Raw genomic sequence first — 21,608 nt, forward strand, 5'->3', positions numbered from 1 at the left:
ATGCCGAAAACTCCTGCCTTTCCTCGGGAGGTAGATGAGAAAGCTTAGTCTGGAGATCATTCATGATATCAGGATTCTTCCCCAAACTATCACTCAGGCTCATGCTGCATGGGAGAACTTCACTTGCAGACTCGGGTGGAACAGCTACAGTGCAGACTGGGTTATTTTCGTCCCGCCTGTGATATAACTTTAGCATGTTGATGTGACATAGTTGCTTGCTCTTTCTACGATCTGGTGTGGCGATGACATAGTTGACATCACTGAGTTTCTTCTCCACGAAATAAGGACCACTAAACTTGGCTTGAAGAGGTTGCCCATGAACTGGTAGCAGAATCAAAACCTGATCTCCTGGCTGAAAGTGGCGTAACCTGGACTTCTTATCATACCAAGTCTTCATCTCTCCTGAGCAGCTCCTAAATGCTCTCTCGCCAGCTGTAAAGCAGTGGACAGCCGTTCTTTGAACTTCATCACATACTCCAGCAGGTTGACGTCATCTTCCTCCGACAGCCAGCATTCCTTGAGTAGCTTAAGGGGTCCTCTTACTTCATGGCCAAACAGTAGTTCAAAAGGTGAGAAGCCCAGTGATTCATTTGGAGATTCTCTTGCAGCAAACACAACGAATGGAAGACCTTTATCCCAGTCTTTCTGATGTTCCAAACAGTATTTCTTGAGCATCGATTTGAGTGTTTGATGATATCTCTCCAACGCTCCTAGGGTCTGGGGATGGTAAGCTGAAGACGTGATCTGGGTGATGCCCAACTCTTTCAGAGACTGCTTGAAAACATTCGACATGAAATTACCTCCCCGGTCTGACTGTACCTCCTTGGGCAGACCAAACTTTGTGAAGAACCCTAGCATTTCCTTAACCACGTTCTTTGCTGAGATATTTCTAAGTGGAATGGCTTCAGGATAACGAGTAGCCATATCAATCAGGGTCAACACATAAGAAAATCCTGAAGAAGTCTTAGGAAGAGGGCCCACAATATCCACCAACACACGGGTGAAAGGCGCCTCAAAAGGAGGAATGGGAACTAGAGGTGCAAGCTTTTCGGTCTGATTACACTTCCCCACAACTTGACAGGTGTGACAAGACTTACAATACCAGGAAACATCCCTGAAGATACCTGGCCAGTAGAAGTGTTTCAAAATGCGTGCCACAGTCTTCCTTACTCCAAGGTGTCCTTCCAAACTAGAATCATGAGCCACTCTAATGATATCCTGCCTACAAACACGAGGGATGACAACTTGATGTACAACCTCCCATTCACAGTCGGCTGATGCTGTTGGGGGTCTCCACTTCCTCATAAGTACTCCTGACTTTACATAATAACAAGTAGAAGCACCAGCTGACTCTTCCTCACTGCAAGCAGAGTTAGCTAGACCTTTCAACTCAGGGTCAGCAACCTGCAACTCAGCCAACTCTTGATGAGACAAATTATCAACACTACGGGGTACTGCCTCATCTGGTGAGTGGTCCAAATTAGCAAGGAAAGTGTCAGCTAGGATAACATCATCATCATCATTATCCTCTAAATCACCAGTAACTTTAGACTTAGCCCTAGTGACAGCACATGCAGGGAACACATCAGGGACATCACAATCATGGGTCGCAGCCACTGGCTCACTAGACAACTGAGGAGCTGGACACACTTGACTTCCACCAATATCATTTCCAAGTAAGAAAGTTACACCTGACATTGGGAGTGTCTCAACCAACCCAACCATAACGGAACCATTAACAAAACCAGACTCTAAATTCACTCTGCACAGAGGGACAGAGAAGTAATTATTCCCTACACCTTGTAAGATTACAGTTTCATCAGAGGAATTAACATTAGAGCCTAGAACACTGGTCAGCATAAGGGATTGGCAAGCACCTGTATCACGATATATTTTAACTGATTTCCTGTCATTACTGTCCAGAGGACTGACAAAACCATCAGAGAGGAAATTAGCACATGAACTCTTGAGAGTGTCACCCACGTTACTGCTCAAAAGAAGAGCTCCATCATGAGAATTTAAGTTACCCCTCAAAGCAGGTTCAGTTAACTCAGTTAAAGAATTATGGGAACTCTCAAGGGTGGACACTAGACCAATTGACTGAATATTTAAAGACTCCTTTTTGTTCACATCACGCTTTCTCCTGAAACATCTCTCCGTAGTATGACCAAGCTTACTACAATAAGTACATTTACTTTTCTGAAATCTAGAGGTGAAGCTGGTATTTACTTCCTGAGAAACATCATCCTTATTCTCTTTCCTGTTACCTGTACTCTGAGTAGAGGCAACGTACTTACTCTCAGCTTTCCCTTTTTTCTAGAATATCTCTTGTGAGTGAGAACATACTCATCAGCTAAAACTGCAGCATCAGACAAATTATCTATTCTTTTCTCATCAAGATATAGGCTTACATCTTTACTAATACACCTCTTGAAGTCCTCCAGCAAAATCATCTGCTTAAATTTACCAAAATCAGAATCCACATTCTTAGAATTTAACCACTGCTCTAACAGATCTTCTTTGATTTTTGCATAGTCATCATGGGATTGCTTATCTTGCTTATAAGTTGTCCTAAATTTTACTCTATAGGCTTCAGGAACAAGCTCATAGGCCTTAAGAATCAAGCTCTTAACTACATCATAATTATCACATTCATCCTGAGGCAAAGATGCATATGTTACTTGAGCTTTACCGGTGAGAACAGTTTGAAGGAGTACTGGCCAATACTCCTTGGGCCAATTAAAACCTGTAGCTACCCTCTCAAACAACTGAAAATACTTTGTTAAATCAGATTCATTAAAAGGAGGGACAAGTTTAACATTTTTAGCCACATCAAAATCATCAGAGCGAGATGATCCAGTTCCACCTTGTTTCATGCGATACTCATGGTCTGCCTGAATCCTGGCAATTTCAACTTGTGCCTGAGCCTCCTTAGAACGGGCCTGAAATTCAGCCTCCTTAGCACTTGCTTGAAATTCAGCCTCCTTAGGACGAGACTCCGCCTCCTTAGCGTGAGCCTCCTGCAGGGCTAGCTGTAACTTAGCTAATTCAATCTGCGTTTGCTCATTTCGAGGAGTTACATTAAACAAGCATTCATTAATCATGTCAACAATTTGATCTTTAGAATGATGAGAGCGAACAGCAATTCCCAATTGTTGAGCAACAAGCTTAAGTTCATTCTTTGTTCTGTTTTCTACATCCAACACTGTTTGCACATTTGACAAAAAATCTTTGGCTTCATCAAGTGTAGTAATAGTAGACATCATGAATAAGTAACAGTCACAAAATATCGAGCAATATCCTTATGATAATATCCTGAATATCCTGATAAGAGGTCGCCAAATTTATGTTACGGAACAGAGAAAGATAATGTACACTTTAAGTGAGAATACTAAGAGTCACTACTGTCCCGTAAAGTTCCAGGTTCAAAACAAAAGAGTTAGGTAAAATTACAAGTTAAAGTTTAATGCTCAAACTAACAACAAAACATTCAGGACTCATAAGGATAATGTAATGGCAAAAAACAGGTTAAATATATGGTTAACTGCAATAGCCTCTATTAATATGAAATTAGCAAGAGTAAATTTACCTAAGTCAGCCCTGATAAAATGAAAATACACTGGGTAATGCTCAGTTAATGCATGATAAATTATTACAGATACAAAATAGTATTAAAACTGGCTGACAAAATGAATCCTACATAAATTACAAAAAAAACTCACTAGGCCTACAAATCAACACGTTATGCTATACAGTACAAGGAAAAAAATGCAATAACAGTTATACTCAAATTACACAGCTGCTAGATGGTTGGAGACTTCTGGAGCACTCACAACAATAACTGTACAGGGGAGGACAGGGATGTGAACAAAATGAGGAGTAGATCTAAATGGCAATAATGCAGAGACTGAGCTCATTATATAGGGGCCAGCAGAGCTTGATACGACTTGTAAGAAGGACGCGCAAATGAAGCCATGGGGACAAAGAGTTGACAATCCCGCTCTGAACAACAGAACGGACGACTTACTCTACTATAACGGTAGAAGGGGGGGACTGAGGCAGAACACGCTCGTGATCAAACATGCAGCATACTGTGTTAAAATTACACAAAGGATGATGAAATCATAGGCTATGTAACAATATATATATATATATATATAACTGCAGGGGAGAGCAAAATGAAAGAGTTAGTGGTGTAGGATTTCTAATTAACAGAAATTTCGCTGACAACATTATTAAACTCAGCAGTGTATCTGACAGAGCAGCATGGATTGTAATTAGACTGTACAAATAATACACTCGGAAAGTAATAAAAATATATGCACGGACTTCTCAAAGCTCAGATGAAGAAATATAAACATTCTATGATGACATCTCCCAGATTATGAAAAAAAAAAAAAAAAAAAAACATATTATGCTCATGGGAGACTTCAGTGCTAAAGGTGGGAAATCAAAAAATGGAGAAGCATGTACGGGAAAATTTGGAATTGGAAAAAGAATTGGAAGAGGAAAAATGGCGGTAAGTTTTGCTGAAATGTATAAAATGGGAATAATGAACACTTTCTTTCACAAAAGAACAGTGAGAAAATGGGCCTGGAGAAGTCCAAACAGAGAAGCAAAGAATGAAATCGACTTCAAATGGCAGATAATAATAACACGATCACAAATGTCACAGCTATCAACAAAGTAAATATATGAAGTAACCATAGAATGGTTGGTTGACCAGATTATGTTTCAGAAGTGAAAGAAAGATGACTAAAAATAATAAGATATGCCCAATAAAAAAATAAAAAATAAATAGCCTTTCACTTGGAAATAACGAACAGATTTCAGGCTCTAAGTAATGACATCGATGAGTTGAGTGACAGACTACATAAGTGCTAACAGAATCAGCTGAGGTAATAGGGAAACCTAATACAACCAAAGCAAAGAAGCATTCGGAAAAGACACTTGAGCTTATGAGAAAATGAAAAGAAAGGAAAGTAAAAACAAAGATGAAATACAACGAACCAAGTTAAATAAGCTTATCAACAACAGACAAAGGGAAGAAAAAGGAAAGAGAAACATGGATCACATCAAATATATAATAAAAAAAAAAAAAAAGTTTGAAACTGGTCCGAAGCAAAATGGCACTAGGAAAGCAACAGATTATATCACTGAAGGACAAAAAATAATGTGAACTCGTTAAATGCAGATATAAGTTGGTGAAAAGAGTTGAAGAATTTTACAAAGATCTGTATGCATCAAAGACAGTATAGTCCAGTCAATATAGCACCATTAATAGCCCATGATGGAAAAAATTGCAACAGAAATGAAACCTGTTGTATGATATTTTTTACACCTTAGTAGATCACATATGAAAAGTAGAGAAAAATGGAAGTGGTGGAATATGGTCAAAAATTCACTGATTTGAGAAACCTATCACACTCTCATGCGGTGTTCATGCGGTGTTGATAATATCAGGTTTTTCTTCAAGAACACTTAAAATCATGAAGTTTTCCAAATGTGATTATCATTTTTACTGTTTGCCACAGAACAGTCTGCAGGGGCATGGAAAAAATAATTTCCTCTTATATTAAGTGAACATATACATAAATAATGACATTTTTGCCCTCCGAAAAAGGGCCTCTTTTCATTGCCGACTTTCATACATTCTGTATATCTTGGAACGTAATAACATAATTAGTATGTATTCTAAATTAACACATGGGCAATGTGGGCTGGAAGAGTAGCAACATAATTATATAGATGATAACACGCTGCTATTGTGGGACAGGTAAAGCACCTCCATGTATGCGTCATTTGTTCACTATCCACAAAGCTGTCTTCAGACGCCATTGCATTTGTACACCCAACTCCTCTGCATTCTCCAAACGCACCTGAATATTCCAGGCCATGCTTTCTGCAGGAGCAGCGTCGAATGTCACAATGAACTTTACAGTCACAGTGTACGATTTGTAGCAGTGATTCTGGGGCAGCTGCCAAGTCTGTTGTTCTGGGTTCAAGTCGACCCCGATTAAGAACCCATCCCCACTCCTCTGGATTCAACCCCTCTGAGGGGGGTCACCTTGCCGTTGTGGCGGGGCTTGAAGAGTGGCTGGCAGTGCCACCTACTCGGGAGGCATCCCTACCTTTATAGGGCTCGGTATTAGTCAGCCCGGTGGACCAAGCACCCCATGCATCGCTGGTGGAGGACTACTGGTGATGTTAGTCCGTGCCTTTTTGCCATCTAGGGAGGGACTGTTGCGTCCCCACGTGTTTGCCGTGCGTGGCATCCCATAATGCTGGGAGAAGGGAGCCCTGGAGGTTGAGTGATGCTGCACGATGCACCCTGCAGCTAGCAATACACTTCTTTGGTCCTTTATTCTGGCTAGACGGGCAGCTTGGTTGGGCCCGACCAGGTCAATCGGTGGTCATGCGTTGGCTAGGGTCAAGTGGGCACTGGGGGGCCTGGTGGCTCCTATTGTCCTGGGGTCACCCTTGCCCAGGTCCCCCGGTGGTTACACGTGTATACTCCACCGCTACCCCTGAGGTCGCCTGTGGCATATGGCCTCCCCTTGTTTGGCTCCGTGGTGGGTGGGGGGGTGGGGAAATGAAGTTTTTGTGCTTACTTATGGCAAACAGTAATGTGCCTCGACCTGCCTCTCTCCCAGACCTCAGCACGTCTTCTCGGCCTTCACTTGTGGCCACTCTGGTGCCTTTCCAGGTTCCACGTGGCTCCGCGGGGGATTCGGCCTCCCTTGCCTTGCCTCCCTGGTCCGGGGGCTCCCATATAAGGGGTTGCAGGTGGGGGTCAAGGAGTATACCCGGCCCTCATGGCCCACATGAGCGAAATTTGGATTATTTTGAAGTTGCTCCTCCTCCTGAACCTTTTGTCAACTTCATTGTAGTTTGTGGCCCTGCTGGGATGGACCTCAGAAGGTGCGATATTTTCTGTACACATCGAGAACTTGTTTCTGCTTGTTGTGCAGCCCCTAAAGTGGTTCCACAGGCTGATGGCAGTTTGTTGGTGGAGGTGTCTGACCTTTCGCAGAGTGCGGCTGTTCTATCTTTGTCCGTGCTTTCAGGTCAGTCTATTACATGTTCTCTCCATGCTTCATTGAATCATTTTCGTGGTGCTGTGTATGCTAAGAATTTGCTGATTTATGATGAGGCATGCCTTGTTGAAGAGTTGTCAGCCCAGAATGTAATAAAGGTTGAAAGGATTAAGAAGATAAATGGTGACATTGTGCCAACTCCATCCTTGATTGTGACCTTTGATTCATTGAGCCTCCCTTCTCTTCTTAACACTGCATGGTACGAGTAGAGAGTTAGCCCCTATGTCCCTATGTGTCATAGATGTTTCCACTGTCAGCATTTGGGTCATATTGGTCAAACTTGTAGGCACCTTGCCCTGGGCCTTCCAGCAGTCTGTGTGTCATGTGGTTCAGATGTTCATGAGAGTGTGGAATGCCCTGGTCCAGTGTATTGTGTCAATTGTGGTGGTGAGCATGCTGCTTCTTTTAAATCTTGTGACCATTACAAAATGGAACATGAAATTCTGTCCCTTAGAGCCACAGCGAGGCTGAGTTTTATCAAAGGTAAGGACCGTGTCAAGTCAATGTATGTTCACCCAGGTGTGTCCTTTGCTTCTATTCTTTCTAGGTCAAGGCCTGCTGTGCGCCATCATGGGGTCCTTGCTCCGCATTCTGACCTTCCTCCTCGTCCCTTGTCAGATACTGAACATCCTACTCCTCCTCCTCGTGGTCTCCCAAGGACTCCGGTACCTTTGCAGTCCGCATCTCGTCCAACCGTTGATCCTGTACCAGCTGCTACTCCTGTACCGGCTGCTACTCCTGTACCAGCTGCAACTACAATACCATCTGACACTCCTGTATTGGCTGCTACTCTCATACCGATTGCTGCTCCTGTACCATCTACTCACTCTGCTACTGGTGTTCATTCTTCTTTACAGTGTGCCACTACAGTTTCTAGTGCTTCAAGTTCTGGTACAGAGATGGAGGTTGCATCTACCAATCTCAAACAGTTGAGGAGTGAGGAGTCTTTGGGTGACTCCCCTCCTTCTAAGGTTCAAACTTCAGTACCGCATGAGGATTCTGTGGGGGGCTCTTCGCTCAACAACCCAGCCAGTGGTGGCGTCTAAATCAGTGGGTGTTCGTGATGGCCCTTCCAGGATTCCAGTCCCTGCCTCTTGCTTAGGTGTGGCAGGGCCTAGGTCTTTAGATACTCAAAGACCTCAGTTGCTTGCTCCCTCTGATCTGTCACCCAGCATCCAACCTTTGGTTGATTCGGTTGGAGGGGGTTCGATTGGCCCCAAGGTGCCAGCTGGACCCTCACGTGCAAGTGCGGATGGGGCAAGTGGGTCTTCCAAGAAGGTCTCTGTGCTTTGGGCTCATTCTGGTGATGGGCGGGACGTGTCTCGGGTAAGGGTACTTCCACCCATGGAAACTAACTCTTCATTGTCTTCTCGGTTGGTGAAGCAGAGCTCCATGCCTAGGAAGAAGGGCTTTCACTCCCTGCCCAACAAGGTTGATACATACATAGCCTTGGTGTTTCTCAGTTCATATTTAATACTAATCAATATGGCTCGATCGGTATCTATCTGTCTTCATTGGAATTGTAGAGGTGCCATGGCAAATTGGGAGGAATTGCAGTTATTGCTCTCTGCTCTGAGCCAGCTCTGTGTCTGTCTCCAGGAGACAATGGTGGGGGATAGACCGTTTCCTTCTATCAGGGGGTATGAGGTCTTCCATGCATCTCCTCCTGGCAGTCACAGAGGTGGATGTGCCATTTTGTGCCGATCTGATGTCCCCTTCATTTCCCTTGCACTACAGTCTCCCCTTCAAGTTCTAGCTGTACAGATACACATTGGGAGGTGGTATACCATTTGTTGTCTTTACCTTCCACCTTCCGTTCCTGTTGCATGTGCTGATCTGGATACCCTTATCAGTCAACTTTCAACCCCTTTTCTACTTTTTGGTGACCTTAATGGCCACCATCCTTTGTGGGGTGACTCACTTTCATATCCCCAGGGTGATCTTCTTGCCTCTTTGGTTGGGGATTTAGAATTGATTGTCCTAAACGATGGGAGGCCGACCCATTTCCATGTTCAAACTGGCACGTACTCTGTCATTGACCTTACCATTTACTCCTCTGATTGTGCCCTTGATTTTCCTTGGGAGGTTTTGGATGATCTGCATGGTAGTGACCATTATCCTGTGTTGGTCCAGACTACTCACTCTATTCCTGCAGCCCGTATGCCATGCTGGTGTCTGCATAGGGCTGATTGATCTCTCTTTGAGAAACTGCGTGTATTTGCCTACAGGGTTACTGATTTTTCAACTATCGACGATGCTGAACGTTATTTTACTAAGACCATTTTCTCGGCAGGGGTTCATTTCATTCCACGGACTTCTGGTGTGTTTTCCCAGAGACCTGTGCCATAGTGGAATGATGACTGCTCTATAGCAAAGGGAGCTTACAAAGTGGCTGCCCGTCGGTATTTTACCAACCGAGATGTTTTTCTAAAAATCCAGTTTCACAAAGCACATGCTCACTACAGATGGGTCATGAAGAATGCTCGACGAAACTCATGGAGGTTGTATGTTTCTTCAGTTATGTCCTCTACTCCAATACCTAGTGTGTGGAAAAAGGTACGCAAGATTTCCGGTAGGTTCTCGCCTCCCTCCCCACCAGTGTTGTGACTGCATGGAGATCTAGTGTCTGCAGTTGATGAAGTAGCCTCTGCTTTTGCAGATCAGTTTTGCACTGTCTCAAAAAAGGATCCTTTTAGGTCATATGCTAGCTTTTGTAGGAATCAGGAGAGGCTGGGTCTTGAGCTCTCGTGGTGGAGAGCCACAAAATTTTGACATAAGCCTGCATGAGCTGCGTGCTGCCCTCTCGGAGTTTGATGACACTGCTCCTGGGCCTGACGACATTCCATATGCTATGCTACTTCATCTGCCGACTGATTCAGTTCAATTCTTATTGGACCTTTTTAACAGGGTTTGGAGTGAGGGCTCTAGTCCCATGAGTTGGAAGTTGGGTGTGTCCTTCCCATTCCAAAGCCAGGTAAGGACCATTCCCATATCTCCAACTATCGCCCTATTAGTTGGACATCATGCGTGTGCAAACTATTGGAAAAGATGGTCAATGTAAGGCTTATGTGGTTTCTGGAGAAAGATTGTTTTCTTTCCACTTCGCAGAGTGGCTTCCGAAAATTATGGTGCACTTCTGACAACCTTATCAGGCTCGAGGCATCAATCTGTGAAGCTTTTGCCTCTAAGCAAGATCTGGTGGGTGTGTTCTTTGACCTTGATAAGGCTTATGACACAGCCTGGTGCCATGACATCCTCCAACAACTTCATGCGTTTGGTTTACATGGTCGCCTGCCTGTGTTGCTTCAAGACTTCTTGACTGATCGTGTGTCTCGGGTTCGTGTGGGTTCTACCCTCTCTGCGCCACTGTGCCAGGAGGAAGGTGTACCACAGGGGAGTATCTTAAGTGTTTCCTTATTTGCAGTGGCCATCAATAGTATTCTTGACACTGTGCCTACCGGGGTATCCTCATCCCTTTATGTGGATGACTTAGCTATATGGTCTTCTGGCTCCTGCATGTCTGCTACTGAGCGACGTATGCAACTTGCCTTGGACAAGATTTCTGCCTGGGCCACTTCCAAGGGGTTTCGGTTTTCCCCTTCTAAGACTGTGGCTATGCACTTTCGTAGGATGTGAGGGGTACACCCAGACCCTGATCTCCAGCTTTGTGGCAGGAGACTCCGTTGTGTGGAAGAGAAGAAATTCTTGGGACTGACGTTTAACTGCCGTTTGACTTGGGTTTCACTCTTGGCAAGTCTTAAAGCATTATGTATGAAGGCTCTCAGTCTCCTGAGGGTTCTGTCCCATACCTCTTGGGGTGCTTATCGGAGGACACTCTTGCATTTGTTTCAGGTTTTTGTAGCCTCCAAGCTCTCATATGGCTGCGAGGTCTACTTCTCTGCCACAGAGTCCAGACTATCATGCTGGTCTTCCCAGCTTGTTGGTGGAAACAGGTGTGCCTCCCTTAGATCTACCACGTCAGTCTGTTGTAGCACGGTGCTTGCTCCAGATTCGTCACCTTCCAGACTCACTTGTCTGTGAGTGTGTGATGCAACAGTCATGTTTTTTGTATTATAATAGACCCCCTCACATGCCTCGTCCATTTGGCTATAGGGTTCAGGACATCACGGAGGAGTTTGGTTTGTCGACAGTACCTGTCAGTCCTGTTTGGATCCCGAGGGTTGCTCCATGGATCTTGCCCAAGGTGACCCTCCGCAGGTTTTTTGTAGACTCAAAGGATTCTGTCGCTCCTCAGTGTCATTTACATTTATTTTTAGAACATTCTTCTAGTCACTGTGGATTTGTGCCTGTGTATACTGATGGCTCTAAATCCGCCTCTGGTGTTGGTTTTGGAGTGGTATTTCCCAATTTTAGTCGTGGAGGTAGTCTTCCTTTGGCTGCCTCAGTTTTTACTGCAGAGTTATCAGCTATCATTTAAGCCCTGAAGTTGGTGTTTGTTCACCATGGCAATCATTTTACTATATCTAGCAACTCTCATGGGGCACTTTTGGCCCTGGACTCTCTTAACTCTTCCCATCCTATAGTTTTAGCTATTTTGGAGTGGTTGTTCCTCATTCGTTGTCGGGCGAAGAGAGTGGATTTCTGCTGGGTTCCTGCCCATGTTGGAGTCATAGGTAATGAAAGGACAGATGCATTAGCTAAGGCTGTGGCTTTGCAACCTGTATGTGCTCCTTGTCCTCTACATGCTACTGATTTACGCTCTTCAGTATTGTCTGCTGTTCATGCTTCTTGGCAGCTGCGGTGGGATAACGTTCCTGTCAGCAAGCTAAAGGAAGTTACCAAGTTCATCTCTCAGAGAGTTTGTTTTACGATGCCTCATAAGTTGGAAGCATTGGACATACCAAGCTCACACATGAGTTCCTCATGTGTGGAGGCGTGCAACCATTCTGTGATGACTGGTTGGTTGTCCTTACTCTCAGACATTTGCTGGTTGGGTGTCCCAGTTTGAGCGACTTACGTCGGAGGCTGCTATTGAGGCACCGAGGGGAGGGTGGTGTTTACTGTCTCTTCGATGCTTGGGAGAGAGCTTGGTACCCCTGGGGACGATGTGTTTTTATTTCTGAAGGAGGCTGGACTTCATCACCTTTTATGATTGCACTGTTTTTACTCTGATGTCTAGTTTTTAATATGGAGTTTTGTTTTTTAATGTTTTTATATTTCTATTGCTTATATTTTTGCTTATATGGCACCATATGACCTTGTTGTTGCAGTGCCATGTGTTCTATCAATCAATCAATCAATCAATCCTCTGGATCAAAGTGTTACCCATTCACTCCTGGTACTGGAAATATGTACATGCACTGTGGTAACGGGTAGCTGCAGTTGTTGGAGGAAGGGTATGGACTTGAACAGAACAGCTGCCTCTCATTATCTTCTCACAAAACAGTCTAACGTAGAGTCCAATCCCTCGTCTGTGTCACCACCATACAGACGACTCACTAATTTCTCACCAGCAGCTGTGACTTCTACCATGGAGGATCTAAGGAAAACGTTTGCATGTTCTTTCATGTCACTGTCACTTCTCACTTTCTGAAAAGCTGATTCTTTTCAAATACCAAACATACGGGAGGTTGTATCACAGCCAGTGATAACATGTATCACCGGCAACAAAGCACAAGTATCTGGGCCCAGTTTCCTCTTTACCAAGTTGGTGTCCCATATTTTCTTCATCTTTGATATTTGTCGTCCTTCTGATCTGAAGAGCAGAGGAAATGCCGTCTGGTTCAGCTACATGCATAACAGCACCAGGAGATCGATGTCCTCTCCAATGAGTGTAGTAGGACATTTGGATCCCGAATCTACTGCTATCGTTGGAATTAGTATATAAGCATCACCAACTGCATGAACTGTTTTGATGCCTTTCTCCTGTAGCTTCTCACTCAGCATCCGAATGAACCTCTACTTGTTTGTTGTGTTAGCCAGGAACAGTTCTTTGTTTTTACACACATTCCTTAAACAAAATTCACTTGCGCACCGACCATCCCTCTGGACCTTTGCTTGTATTTAGTGTCTTTTGTAGAAGGACCTGCTTCATAACCATCAAATACAACCGTGGGATCTCTGTACTTCTCATGAACATAGTCTACATAGCGCTGGCAGATGGAACCAAATGTGACATTCCACGACCATGGCAGGCACTGTAGAAGAGAGCCACCATCAGTCACATAACACATGCCATCTTCATCTTGGTGAGCTGACATATCTGTGCCTTGTGCAAATTTCCAAACTACGTCAGCGAGTGAAGGTTTATTGGCTTCGTGAAGAAGTCCATTGGTCTCAAACAAGGATGATGGAGAACACAGTTCATATTGGAAGATGCCTTCACTATCATCCATAACATCAGGTGCAGCCATTATGAGATGTTGAAAGAGCAGCTGGGAATCAACATGAAGCATTTCGCCATCTGCCTTAGCCAAGACTCTGTGGTCAGGGGTTACCACTTAGTCTTTTTTCCTGAAAGTGTGTACCATGACATTCTTTTCCTCCACATTTTCAAGTACCTTTCTGCCCACTTCTGCAGCATTATGGGCATTGACGGATTGGTCAGTTGTGACGCCTGTGGCGATGTTACGCAGTAGCGGGTCTAGTGCAAAGGGGTTTCTTTCTTGTAGGAAACCCAGGAGTGATAAAGTGTCAAGTTCATCCTCTTTTGTCTTGCATCTCTTGCTTCTTTGTGTTGTTCACTAGTTGCGTAACTTGTTTCCATGAACTCTTCCATGGCCATATTGACATCGGCTCATGCAGGCATGGACAACAGCCACTGGGTATGTTGTGCTTCAGACATTTCACGACCATGCGCTAATCCACCAGCAGTCTTCGTACTTCTCATCAGTACTTGTTCTATAACTAAATCAGATGAAAGTCCTCCCCAAATATGGTTGCTACGTCGTACGACATGATACCTTGCACTGAACATGTCAAAAACATCTGACGTTGTGTCTGGAACTGAAGCATCTGTTGCAAGTGGATGTATACAGATTTGGCATAAAGGTTGTGGCCGGCACCAGCCAAGTATGGTAACATTGCCTCTAGGGTGTGCAAATAGAGACTCCAATTTCCTGTACACTTGGCTTTGATGAACTGTCAAAGGAGGTCAACCATCATCATATACTGTAGCCACAACCGAGCAGTGGAATTAGACGCCAATGTAGCTTTTTCTTCATTCACTTTCTGGTCATCTCTTTCGAAGACATCTTGCAAACATACCATGTCTGCATACAATTCACCATTCATAAACTGATTGTACAGGTGCATTGCATGACACAAATCCTCGGCTTCGACTTCCATAGGCAGAGGTTTATCAGTACCATCAACTGCTTGCAACTGCACATCTGCAGCACTGTGAGTCTTTGTAGTCTCTAGGCCATCATTGCATTTAATGCTGTGTCTACAAGAAAGTGCCCCCTGAATGCTCTTGTTACTGCCTTGCCACTTAGCACATGGCCAACAGCATTCAGTGCATACACAGATTCAAGCAGCTCAGCTAGGCCAGTCCCAGACATGATTTTGCCAATGAATCCCAGAAAACTCATTTCAGTGTGGAAGGCCTCAAGACGAACTACGGTAGAGCGTAGGTTACTCTCTGTGCTTTCTCCAGCAAGGATGATCTGGCCCGGGATTCACAAACGGCTGCTGGGCGACAGCGCCGCACGACATCGTACGGGAGTCAACGATCATCCCTCAAGGGCGATTCACAAACGCTGTATTTGGCTCCCTTCCAAGTCTCTTCCGTAGCGAGCAGGGATTTTTCAGGGGAAAATTTACTTGACCAATCAGCAGCCACTGATCTATCACGCGACTGAATTTAAACAGACCACACTCTCCCCCTTTCTCCTCCCACCTTCTCTCCCTCCTTCTCCCCACAAAACAAGTGCATACTGTACACAAATACGTACATATGCATTTACGCAAGTGATTACATACGCACTTAAGGACAAAAGTATTCCAAGGCGGACTAAGGTATTTACGCACATATGAACATAAGTATTCACGTACGTACGTACGTACGTGAAAACTTACATAAGTACATACTTATGCACGTCCGTCAACTCATGTAAGCACGCACCTACGTACGTACGTGAATACTAACGTAAGTACGTACGTAAATACTTTGGGAAGTACGTACGTGAATACTTACGTATGTACGTACTTACGTACGTGAATACTTACGCAAGTACGTACATACTTCCGTAAGCACGTACATACGTGCGTACGTACATGAATGTGTTAGTACGTACATAGGTGCGTAAGTAAATACGTCCATAGGGGTGTACATAAGTACGTATACATGTACGTACGTACATACGTACATGGGTGCATTAGGCATGTACATACGATCATACATAAACACATGCGTACGTAATTACGTACGTACATGAGTACATACTTACGTGAATACTTACGCAAGGACGTACGTATGTATGCACTTCCGTAAGCACGTACATACGGGCGTACGTAAGTACGTACATAGTAAGTACATGAATGCGTTAGTACATACATAGGTGCGTATGTAAATACGTGCATGGGCGTGTACGTAGGTACGTATACAGGTGCATAGGTAGGCACGTACATACTGTACATAAACACAAATGCATGCGTACGTAATTATGTACGTGGATGTGTATGTAAGTACGTATGTAGATCCAGACGTATGTACACAGGTGCGTATGTAAGTACGGCACGTAATAGGTACGTGTACATTCACTTCATGTCGCACATCTCACAGTTGTTTTGGTCGGGGGTCATGTAATCGATACAATGTGCCTCTATTTCCGAATCACGATCCTGTAAGGGTGGTCTGTAGGACCCTTAGCGAAAGGGAGACGCTACGACAAAAAATGGTGGCCGACACAGTTTGTGCATGCTGGTGTAACGCCGAAAGGGAGCGGCGCGACCGGTAAGGAAGGCGCCAAGAGCGTGCGACCGTTTGTGAATCCGGGCCCTGAGCCTTCCACCGGAGAGGCTGATCGAAAGTGAGGATTGGGTGCATATTCTGGCACTTGGCTTCAGAAGACACCAAACATATGGATATATGTAAAGCAGGAGACAAGAAGGATCTTACTGATGCTCTTCAGTTTTCGTCCAGAATTCGATTGATAAGAGTGACTGAAAAAAAAAAAAAAAAACGCTTTATTGTTATTGTTCTTGTTTGTATTGTTGTTGCTGATGTTGTTGTTGTTTAAGGAATATACGATGTACTCTAGGAAGTCTAAATTTGACAGTGAATAACCACATGTTTACCTCTAGTGTTAGTTATAATGACTACTGTCACAAAGATCCATGAACCAGTAAAAATTAAAATGATTTTTTTTCCTGATTTTTAACAAAAATATTGTCTGTAGCATATAAATATAATCACCATCATGTTTATGGACCCTGAAAACATATGTGTAGACACCAAGATCACCTCATTCCAATAATTAGAAGTAAAGATAGGCCATTTTTAGGTTTTCCAGAAATGGTCTGGTGGCCATATTGGATTTATTCAAATTAGGTGACTTTCCACCATCTCCTTTTTCCTCCACTTTTGGTATGTTTTTTAGGAAGGCATGTTGAATAAGTTACCGCAAAAATAAATTCTGTTGCAATTTTTTTCGTCTCAAACTACACATTGAGTGGACTAGTAGTAAAAATAGCTAACTTTTCAGTTCACACAAGTGAAATACCTGAGGTAACACTCGAAGAAGTAAACATTTCTCTTAAAAATATGAAAAGAGGGAAGGCCCCAGGAAACGAAGGAAGAGTAGCAGATTTATTGTTGGATGCGGGATTAAAAATACAAAACGGGCTCGCCATATTAATTTCTCAATATGCAAAAAGGAAGAAAATTAAAAAATCATGGTTTAATGCAATAATTATTTTACATTACAAGAAAGGTGATCCAATGATCTTAGTAACTATCGAACTCTTAGCTTACTATTAGTCATATACAAACTCTTTACTAAAGTCCTTTGGAACGAAATAACAAATTTGGAGGAAAACCAACCTCATGAACAGGCAAGATTCCGAAGCGGGTATTCGACTACTGATCATCTACACACAATGAATCAGCTAATTGAGAAAACCACAGAATATAATAAACCAATGTGCTTAGATTTTGTTGACTACGAAAAGGCTTACTAAGTGGAACACATAGCAATTATAAATTAATTGCGGGAACAAGCAGTAAATGAGAACATTGCAAAACCGCTCGAAAATGTAAATAAGGAGGGAACTGCGACAGTTAAATTACATACAGACTCTGAAAAAATTATGACTGAGAAGGGCGTGCTTCAGGGAGATATAATTTCACCAAAATTATTTACAGCATGCGTAGAATGCATTTTAAGAAAGCTAGATTGAGAAAACAATGGAATAAACATAGATGGAAAACAATGGAGTAAACATAGATGGAGAAAGGCTAAACCATTAAAGATTTGCAAATAATAATGTCCTATTTGCAGAGAGTAGACTATAGCACCAGTCGAGCTGAGCTGTACTCCCAAGATGGATGGAAAGCTGATTACAGGGAGAGCTAGAGCTCCCGTTTCATGAGCCCTCGGGACAAGTTCCTGACCATCCCCTTTGCTGAACTTTTTCAGTTTATTAACACAGGGAGTAGGGCAGCATGCTCTCCAATACAAATTTCTCTAAATGTCATCACCAAACTACATGCACATTACACATTACACTTCCTTTTCCAAAAAAAAAATAAATAAATAAAAAAGGATCTAAAAACCAAGCCTCAAGAGTTCCCAGGGGGAGGGACCATAAATGCCTCCACCAACCGCCTCTCTCCCTGTGACGACTCAACGAGCTGCTTGGAACCACTGTCTGACTCATTTCTTCTTCATTTCTGCAACATTTGCGGCCTTTCCTCTAACTTTCCCTCAGTTGAGCACCACCTCTTCTCCTCTAAACCTTAAATGCCTCCACCAACCGCCTCTCTCCCGGTGACGACTCAACGAGCTGCTTGGAACCACTGTCTGACTCACTTCTTCTTCATTTCTGCAACATTTGCGGCCTTTCCTCTAACTTTCCCTCTATTGAGCACCACCTCTTCTCCTCTAAACCTCACCTTATTTTCTAAACTGAGACTCAGCTGTCTGAGGCAACTGACAGCAAATCCTTTTCTATATCCTCCTACTTTCTCTATACTCAGTTGAAAAGCCAAAGGTGGCTGTTGTGTATATGTATGCAACGACACATGTTGCTCTCGTGTTCCTAAACTGGGTTCTCCGAGATTCTCTACTCTCTGGCTTCACCTTTCCTGTAATTCTTTGACTAAATATATTCTGTGCTGTTTACTTTTCCCGTAATTCTACTGACTATCAAAAATTCTTCGACTATCTTACTTTTATGATAGAATCCATACTATGCGTTTCTCCTTTCTCTGAAATTTCCGTTCGAGGAGATTTCAGTGTTCACCACCACCTTTGGCTCCCCTCTCCTTTCACTGATCCACCTGGTGAACAAGCCTACATCTTTTCTACCCTTAATGACATACTGCAGCCTGTACAGCACCCTACCCGCATCCATGACCGCCTTAGAGTGAGTCCCAACATACTTGACCTCTTCCCTACAACTAATCCTTCTGCTTCCACTGTTAATCTTTCCTCTCCATTGGGCTCCTCCAATCACAACCTTATTACCCTAACTTGTCCTATCACTCCAGTACGCCTGTGGACCCTCCAAAGAAAAGTCGGTTGTGGCACTTTGGAGGATTGGGAGGCCCTCAGGCAGTATTTCTTTGATTTTCCCTGGCATGATGATTGCTTCCATGGCCGGGAGCCATCTGAGTGTGCCTTGCGCATTATGGAGCTTATTCTCTAGGACATGGAAGCATACACTGCTTTCTCATATCCTTGGACTAATGCAAGAAAGCCTTGGTTTAATCACCCTTGTTCTAATGCTGTTCGCAACAAGGAGAGGGCCTATAAAAGGTACCGGAGCCAACCCACCCCTGAATAACATCTTTTTCATGTTTCTGCCTAGAATCGTGCTAAGTCTGTTCTTCACTCTGTAATAATAATTTCATCTATACTAAATGCTCTCAACTTTCCAAGTCGAATTCTTCTCTCTCCTTCTGGCTCCTTGCCAAAAACCTTTCTAACAACTTTACCTCATCAGCCTTCCCTCCTTTTTTCTACTGTGATGGCTCTGTAGCTATTTCTTCTACTGATAAAGCGGATCTCTTTGTTCAGACTTTCTCCTCCAATCCCACCTTAGGCAATTCCGGTGCTGTTCTATCATTTCTCCCCTCTGACTTAGCCATGGCTGACATTAAAATTTTTTCAGCTGATGTATTTTCTGCCATCACTGGTCTCAGTACCAACAAGGCATATGGGCCTAATGGGGTCCCTCCCGTTGTCCTCAAGAACTGTGCTTCTGTGCTTATACCCTGCCTAGGTAAACTCTTTCGCCTTCATCTATCAACTTGTACCTCTCCTTCTTGCTGGAAGTTTGCTCTCATTCAGCCAGTCCCAAAGGAGGGTGACAATTCCCAACTCTCTAACTATTGCCCAATTGGTTTAACATCCTGTGTTTCAAAAGTTTTCGAATCAATTCTTAACAGAAAAAATTTAAAGCATGTTTCCTATCACAACCTTCTTTCTGATCGTCAGTATGGGTTCCGTCAGGGACGCTCCACTGGCGATCTTCTCACATACCTTTCAGACTCCTGGTTACCTTTCTTTCGGGACTTTGGGGAGGGCTTTTCCATTGCACTTGGCATCTCAGAGGCTTTCGATCGAGTCTGGAATAAATCTTTAATTTCCAAACATGCCCTCTTAAGGTTTCTATCCTCCTATCTGTGCCTTCATCTATAGCTTCGTTTCTGGTCGTTCTATGGCTGCTGTTGTAGACGGCCATCGTTCTTCTTGATCTATCAACAGTGGTGTTCCTCAGGGCTCTGTCCTATCACCAGCTCCCTTCCTTTTATTCATCAATGACCTAAGCTGTACATGTAACCCTATCCACTCATTCGCTGATGATTCCACCCTTCACCTTTCCATTCGGTTCCAGCGACATTCATCTCAGCAGTTACTTCAACAAAGAAGGGATGAGGCTATGGCACACCTAATGTCTGACTTGACTCGTACCTCTGAATGGGGTAAAAATAATCTTGTTGTTTTTAATGCATGAAAGACTCAGTTCTTACCCCTATCAACCCATCAAAATCTTACACAGAAGTAGCCACTAACGTTTAATAATATCCAGATCAATCCTACTTCATCCTTAAACATGCACGGGGTTTCTTTCTATCGGGACTTATCTTGGAAGGATCATATTACATCTCAGAAAATCTGCTTCCATGAGATTAGGTGTGCTGAGCTAACTCAGTGCCTTCTTTACCCCTGCACAGTTGTTGACTTTATACACGGGTTTTATACAACCGTGGGAAGGTTCCTCACATACAGCTCATCTCAATAGGGTGGAGTAAAAGGCTTTTTGTCTCATTAACTCTCCTCCTCATACTTGTTCCCTTCAACCTCTGTCTCTTCGCTGCACAGTTTCATCTTTGTATCTTTTCTGTCGCAACTTCAATGGTCACTGCTCCTCTGAACTGTCTGGTTGCATCCCTCCTCCTCTATGACAGGCGCGTAGCACCCCTCTAGCAACAAGTTCTCATCCTTTTTCTGTCCAGCTCTCTAATGTAAATCCATATACGATATACATATGGGAGTTCCATGTTCCATGCTATCTAAGACGGTACGAATCTCGTAGCTATAAAGCGTTCCCCCATCTACCACCTGAGAACACGTTGCCTTTGGATATTTATATATATATATATATATATATATATATATATATATATATATATATATATATATATATATATATATATATATATATATATATATATATATATATATAGATATATATATATTGCCAGACGCCTCAATCCTTTTCGGGATGGCCACAAACAAATCGCCTCCACGTCGCCCTGTACCCCGCCATTTCACTGCCCCGCTCCCAACTCACACCCCCCTCTCTCATATACCTCTCCACCCCATCCCTCCATCACATCCTCGGCCTCCCCCTCCCTCTTCCCCCCTCCACCTCATTCACATACACTCTCTTCGTCAGTCTCTCACCCTCCATCCTCTCCACATGGCCAAACCACCTCAGTGTATTCCTCCTAACGCTTCCTATCACATCCACATTCACACCACAACGCTCCTTTATATTCTAATTTGTCAGCCTGTCTCTCCATGTGACTCCACAGGCTTCTCTTAAATAACTCATTTCCACTGCTCTCACTCTTGACTCGTGTCCTTCCAGCAACGTCCAAACTTCACTTCCATACGTTAGAGTTGGTATCACAATACTGTCATGTAGTAACTTTTTCACTTCCATGCCCACTTCCCTGCTTCTTATCACCGATTTCAAGGAACCAGCAACCTTTCTTCCCTGCTGTACCCTTTCAAGCACATCACCCTCCAAACCTCCATCCTTACTCATCACACTACCCAAGTACTTAAACGTACTCACATTTTCCAGTTCCTTACC

The sequence above is a fragment of the Coenobita brevimanus genome, chromosome 79 (genome assembly GCF_032717465.1).
Source record: "Coenobita brevimanus isolate Jiangsu-jjx chromosome 79, ASM3271746v2, whole genome shotgun sequence".
NCBI lineage: Eukaryota > Metazoa > Arthropoda > Malacostraca > Decapoda > Coenobitidae > Coenobita > Coenobita brevimanus.